Source organism: Chenopodium album, chromosome 21 (assembly GCF_948465745.1).
Source record: "Chenopodium album chromosome 21, dcCheAlbu1.1, whole genome shotgun sequence".
Classification (NCBI taxonomy): domain Eukaryota; kingdom Viridiplantae; phylum Streptophyta; class Magnoliopsida; order Caryophyllales; family Amaranthaceae; genus Chenopodium; species Chenopodium album.
Window position 1 is genome coordinate 22,204,492 of NC_137854.1, and position 6,559 is coordinate 22,211,050.

The 6,559-nt window shown below is 39.7% G+C and overlaps 1 non-coding gene across 1 annotated transcript; it reads right to left on the reverse strand.

Annotated features, from left to right (window-relative positions):
• Positions 1–1,525: 1,525 nt before the first annotated feature.
• Positions 1,526–1,631, reverse strand: LOC145603277 (small nucleolar RNA R71). The gene has a single exon (XR_014104795.1). It is a non-coding gene; the product is annotated as a small nucleolar RNA R71 (small nucleolar RNA).
• Positions 1,632–6,559: the final 4,928 nt, after the last annotated feature.

Sequence of the window (6,559 nt, forward strand, 5' to 3'; positions counted from 1 at the left end):
ACTCTTCTTTGATTCAATATATAGTTTGATTCTAGTTGATTTCATTTGTTTTTTATAGGTTTGGTTAATTGTTTTAGTTTGATTGATATTTGATTGAAGGTTGATTGATTTTTGTATTGATTTTAGATTTCTTAATATGATCATGATGAATGTGTTGATTAGTTTTGTTTTGATCTTAATTACCATGATTACCATGATTAGTTGATTACTTGCTAGGGCAATGGTGAAGCATGTATGAGTAATGGATTAGTGCTAATTGGGGATAATTGATGGATTTGATAGTGTGATTAAATTTGGTTGATGATCATGTGCATGTGTGTGATTGATTGAAGATTGGCCAACTTTGATTGTTCCACTAGATTGCACTGTAAGTTCACATTGATACAGACCATTGATTTGTGGCTTGCATTTACATGATTGAGGTGTCTTGTGATGTTTCCTAGCTAGAGTTTATCGTAGTTGACGCTAGTTAGACCTCTAGGAGAATAGCTTGATATGCTCTATTGGTTGCATGATTGATCTTCCCTCACATTGTTTGACTTAGCCAATTTGACCTCCCAATTAGCCAATTCCATTATGAATACATGTGGATCCTAGCCCTAGTGCTTATTACATTTGATTTCTTCAAGCTTATTTGCCGTGTTCGTTCTAGCTTTAGAATTCACAACCCTACCTATAGACTTCGAGATAGCTTGACCATTTACGATAGACAGTAGCCCACCATTCCTTTGGGTTCGACCCTTGACTTACCATATACTTGTATAGGGTTGGTTAAGTGTTTATAAATTTTGTTTGACCGTTGGGGAGGGTAGATAATGACCTACAATTCCGTATCGATCAAAATGGCGCCGTTGCCGGGGAATGGTGTCGTGATTGTGTATTGTTGTTGAGTCTATTCCATCTATTTGAAAAACAAAAAAAGATTTTATTTCTTTGTTTTAGGCTACACTTGTAGCCGTGTTACTAACAATTTCTTTTGAGATTTTGCATGCATAGTAGGACTCGAGATAGGTCCTTAGTTCCTTTGGATCCGGAAATTGAAAGAACTCTTTCACGAAGAAGGATATCCAATCGATCTTTGAGCCTAAGTTCCTCAAGTGAAGAAGAGTTCGAGGAAGAAGAGCAAGAACAAGGAATGGGAGAGAATCCAAGAGTAGCTTTAAAGGAGTTAGGCATTTCCGGTGCTTATAGGTTTGAGAGTGGCATTGCTCCACCTACAACACTGGCGAACGATTTTGAGATAAGACCGGCCATGATTACTTTGATAGAACGGAGGCAATTTAGTGGAGCCAAGAGTGAGAGCCCGTTGAATCACCTAAAGGAATTTGAGAAGTTTTGTAATACCATTAAGGTGAACGACATATCTCAAGAGTTCATTCGGCTAAAGTTATTTCCCTTTTCTCTTATTGGTCGTGCCTTAGAGTGGCCTGGTTGGATAAAGAGGTTAAGCCCAATTCGCTTAGAACATGGGATGATGTCACTAGAGCTTTCTTGTCTCGCTTTTACCCTCAAAAGAAGATGGCGGAGGCTAGGGCATTAATCTAAGGATTCAAGCAAAGACCCAATGATAATCTCTATGAAGCATGGGAGAGGTACAAGGAGTACCAAAGAGAGTGTCCACACCATGGGATTCCTACCTATCAAGTGATACAAATTTTCTATGGAGGTTTGAGTGCTCAAGGCAAGTCATGCCTAGATGGAGGAGCCGGTGGTCCTATAATGAATAGGACGGAAGAAGAGGTAGTTGACATAATTGAGGATGTTGTGAGATACTATCGAGATTGGCAATAAGGAGAGAGAGAGTCTACGAGTAAGAGTGGCGCTCAACGGTTTATTCCGTGGATCATCTCAACGCAATTAACAACTTATCACCCCAAATTTCAAATCTAGGGAAGGAGATGACATCGATCAAAGCGAAGCTTGAGAGTGTTTCTACGAATTCTTTGAGTCTTCCCTCCCAACCCAAAGGCAGAGGTACAATTTCTAATTCTTCTCCTTATACTTCTAATAATATGCCAAGTGGATGTCTATTTTGTGATTCTTGTGGTTCTTATGATCATGATTCTTCCATGTGTTCACAAGCTTTTGTTGATGGATGTGATGATGTTGAAAATAATGAATGTGAACATGTGAACTTTGTGTCTAATGCTAATGGTGGTCAAAGGTTTGAAGGACCTAAAAATTTGGCAATAGGAATTCTCACCCTCAAGGTGGTTTTGATAATTATAACAATGGAAGGTATAAGAACCAAGGAAACCAAGGTTTTCGAGGGAACTATAACAACCAAGGTTATAATAATCAAAACCCAAGCCATGGGTATGGTAATCAAGGTCAATCTCAAGGCTTTGGTAACCATTACCATAATGGTGGCAATAGTCAAGGCCGAGGGAATTGGAACAATAACCAAAGTTGGGGAAATTTTCAAAACAACAACCAACGGGGACCCCCTCCCGGTTTTGCTCCAAAGCCCCAAGCCAATGGTGAAAATTCTTATTCACAACCATCATCATTTAAGTCAAATTTGGAATAGTTGATTGACAATCAAACCAAGATCATTAACACCTATATGGCGGTGAGTGACAAGAAATTTAATGAGATGATGACTCATAACAAAATGCTTGAGACACAAGTAACCCAACTTGCAAACGCTCTTAAGGATTGTGCTAGTCCATCCTCTTTGCCTTCTCAAGGAGTGGAACCTAAGAAACCCGCTTATTCTGTCACCACTAGGAGTGGAAGAGTTCTTAATGAGGGAGTTTCTAGGTCCATTGAGGAGGATGAGGAGAGGAGTGGTTTGAGAGAGGAAGATGAGAAGGGTGTGTCTAAAGGTGTTAGTTATGAGGAAGAGCAAGAGAAAAAGAAGGATAATGAGAAAGAGTGTGAGGAAGTGAGAATACCCGATCTACCCTATCCACAAAAGTTTTTGAGGCCCAAAATGGATGAGCAATTCGGTAAATTTCTTGAGATGCTCAAGGAAGTTCATGTTTCTATCCCTTTCACCGAAGCTATCCCACAAATGCCTAAATACTCTAAATTCCTCAAAGAGATTCTAGATGGAAAGAGAGATTGTAATGAGGTTGGTTCGGTCGAAGTGGGAAAGTGCTTTAGTGCTCTAATTCATAGGGAGTTACCGAAAAAGATGGAAGATCCGGGGAATTTCTCTATTCCTTGAAAAATCAAGGAGTTGATGTTTGAAAATGCTCTTTGCGATTTAGGTGCTAGTGTGACCATCATGCCTTATTCGGTTTTCAAGAGACTCAAGCTAGGTGAGCTTCTTCCATCCAATATAACCCTTCTGGCCGATCGATCTATTAAGATTCCTAAGGGGAGAGTTAAGGGTGTCCCACTCAAGATAGGAGAGTTCACTATTCCCGTTGATTTTATCGTGTTAGAAATTGAGGAAGATGAACACATTCCTATCATTTTAGGGAGACCTTTCTTAGCCACCTCGGGAGCTTTGATAGATGTGAAAGGAGGCTGTATTACCTTGAGAGTTGGTAAGAAGGAGGAACATTTTAAGTTGAAACCAATGCATGAGTCTTTGTCTCTTGTGCAAGGAATTATGTGTGCAAATTCCTCTCGTTCTATTGACAATGTGTGTATGATTGACTCTTCAACTAACGATGTTCTTGAGAATTTTGATGATGTTCTTTCTAGTTTTGATAGCATGAAGATTAGTGAAGAGAAAATGATGATTCCCAAGCTTGTAGACGAGGAGGAAGTTGAGATTCCTAGTTGGTTTGAACTTATTCCTCAAGATGAAGGGGATGTCTCTATGATTATGGATGTTGAAGATCCATCTACATTGAGCAACAAGCCAAAGAAGAAGGCTCGTGATTCTAAGAAGTTGAGAAAGAAAAATAAGTTAAGAAAAGAAAAATTTGCATTTGAGAAGTGTTTGAAGGAGGTTTCACCAAGCAACAATGAAAGGTTGCTAAAGATTGAAGAAGATTTTGCTCTTTCCGCTACCTTGAAGAAGGTGGTGTTCTTTGATCCTCCGTGATTTGGAGGAAGGGTCGAGCTTAGGACCTTAAGCAAGCGCTTCTTGGGAGGCAACCTGGAGTTTCTAACTTTTCTTTTTGATTTTTGAATTTTTCTTATTTTTCCCTCTTTTATTTCCTTTTCTTTTCTTTCACTTTTCTACTTGATTGGATTTGTAGGATGCATTTTCGGGATTGGATTTCACCAAGTGAGAATGAAGAATGAGAAGGTGTTTTGCGGTATTTGATATGGTTATGTTCGATTTTATCGAAATTTGAGGTAAAGGGGTAAGAATTTTTAGTGAGGTAAGTTAGGGAATTTATGCTTTAAAAGTTGAAGGAAGTTTATGCTTGGTGGGTTCTTATTGTGGGTTCATAAATCTCTAGCCTTGAACTTACTAAAATTGAATTTTGCTACTGCCTATGTTGGTGTTTATCACCATCATGATTCATGAACGCACCAATACCTTAGAAAAAATGAAAAAAAAGAAAGAAGAAGAGCAGGCCTGGTGCGAGCGCGCACGACCTTGGTGTGGCCGCGCACCAGCCGCGGCCGAGGCTCCCTCCTTCCTTTTTCTTTCCTTCCTTCTTTCTTTTCCTCATTTCTCCTTGTTTCCCCTTACTTGCTTCATCCTCCATCACCCTCAACCTCCATAAACCGCACCTCAAAACCCTCCTCTACTTCATCAAATCTCATCAATCTTCCACAAATTTTCACTCCAAATTCATCAAAATCATCTACAATTTCATTTTAATCATCAAAAACATACTCATTCACCAAGTTAAACCCATAATCTCTCTCCTCCAAGTTTGGGTAAAAATTGGGGCTTTGTGTTTGGTTGAAATTGGTGGCTCAAATTGGTTCAATCTTGCTTCATATATGGTATAATCATCTTCTCTAGATTTAATTTGTGTAATTATGTCATATATATGCATGTATTGAAATTTTCATGAGCAAGAATAGTAGTAGTATGAGTTTTGTTGATTTTGATGATTGATTTTGATTTTTGGATGATAATTTGAGTTGTTTGTTGCTTGATTTCACCTTACATTGTGTTGTCTGTTGATTTTGTAGCAATTTTGAGCAAATTGGTTGAAATTTGTGGAATTTGAATTTTGGTAGTGTTGGTAGTAAGGAACAATTGTGGTTTTTGGTTGGAATTCTTGCATATTGGGTTGATTGTAAAGGATTTTCTTGATTGATTGGTGTTGTTTGGATTGATTTTGAATATTGGTGGAAGTTGTATTGGTTGGATTGGTGATTCTTGGAGATTGGTGTTGGTATTGTTGTGATTGTTTTTGGTGATCAAAGCTTGCTTCAACCATGTCAAACCTCATCAAAAAGCTTACCAAGAAACGAAAAACCAACATTTCCATTGAAAAACCTACCCCTAGCACTTCGATCTACTTCACAAAAACGACCTCCTACTTCACTTCCAAAAAGAAAACTCCTCGACCCCAAACAAAAGACCCGCTACAACAAACTCAAAGATGAACGAACCCTTAAACCCACTCGACATTATTTCCAATATGACATGACAAAGTTGGGAATTGATGAAGATGTAAGGGAGTTGTTGTTGAACTTAAGGATGGGTTCCTTTCTTGCCGACGCCTACCGCACCTACAAAGAGCCTACATTGGAACTCATGGCTACAATTGAGCTTGTGCCCGTGGAGGGTTCATATAGGGTGCGATTCAAATTTTCAACGAATTCTTCGACCGCTCCTTGGAAGAATTCAATGCGGCTCTAGACTTTGATCCACATGGAGACATTTTGTATCTAGAGCCTTATATCTTGCTGGAGTATGATCAAGATGCATGGTGGGAAGATATCTCCGGGATTGGTGAGTTCATCACCAAAGAGGCCAAGATTAGTAGTGTGTACCAACCTTGTCTTCGGGTGGTACATCGCCTTTTGGGTTATGTGGTGTTCCCCAAGCAAGAGTTGGGGAAAATGAGCAAGCTTGAGCTCAAGATTCTTCGGTTGGCCACGCGAGGAGAGTATTTTGGCCGGTTGAACTTGGGATACGTCTTTTCCACGTATTGTATTGCTTTGAGGAACTGGAGCACCGGGGAGATTCCATGTAGGGATATGGTCACTAGGCTCTTGACGCACCTCAACCTTGATCACTACTTGCCCTATTGCAAGGAAGTTGGGGATGGCTCCACTCTTTATCTTGACATGCGACAATTGGGCAAGTCCAATTCATTTCCAAGCAATATGAAGAGGGGAAGTATGAGTGGCTAAGAGACAACAAGCATTGGTGTTTCCTACCCAACCCATCCTTGACTTCTCTCCACCGGATTGACACCGCCAATGTGTGGCATGTTCCCAAGAGCTACCGGCGGCCATATTTTAACTCCGATGAGGAGGAGGAGGAAGAAGAAGAAGAAGAAGAAGAAGAAGAAGAAGAAGAAGAAGAAGAAGAAGAAGAAGAAGAAGAAGAAGAAGAAGAAGAAGAAGAAGAAAATCAACAATAACAATGTCAACGTCAACAACAACAACAAGGGCAACAATCATCCTTTGCTAGTGCCGATTTGGAGGCACTTAGCAACCAAATGAGCGGTTTGCAAATCCG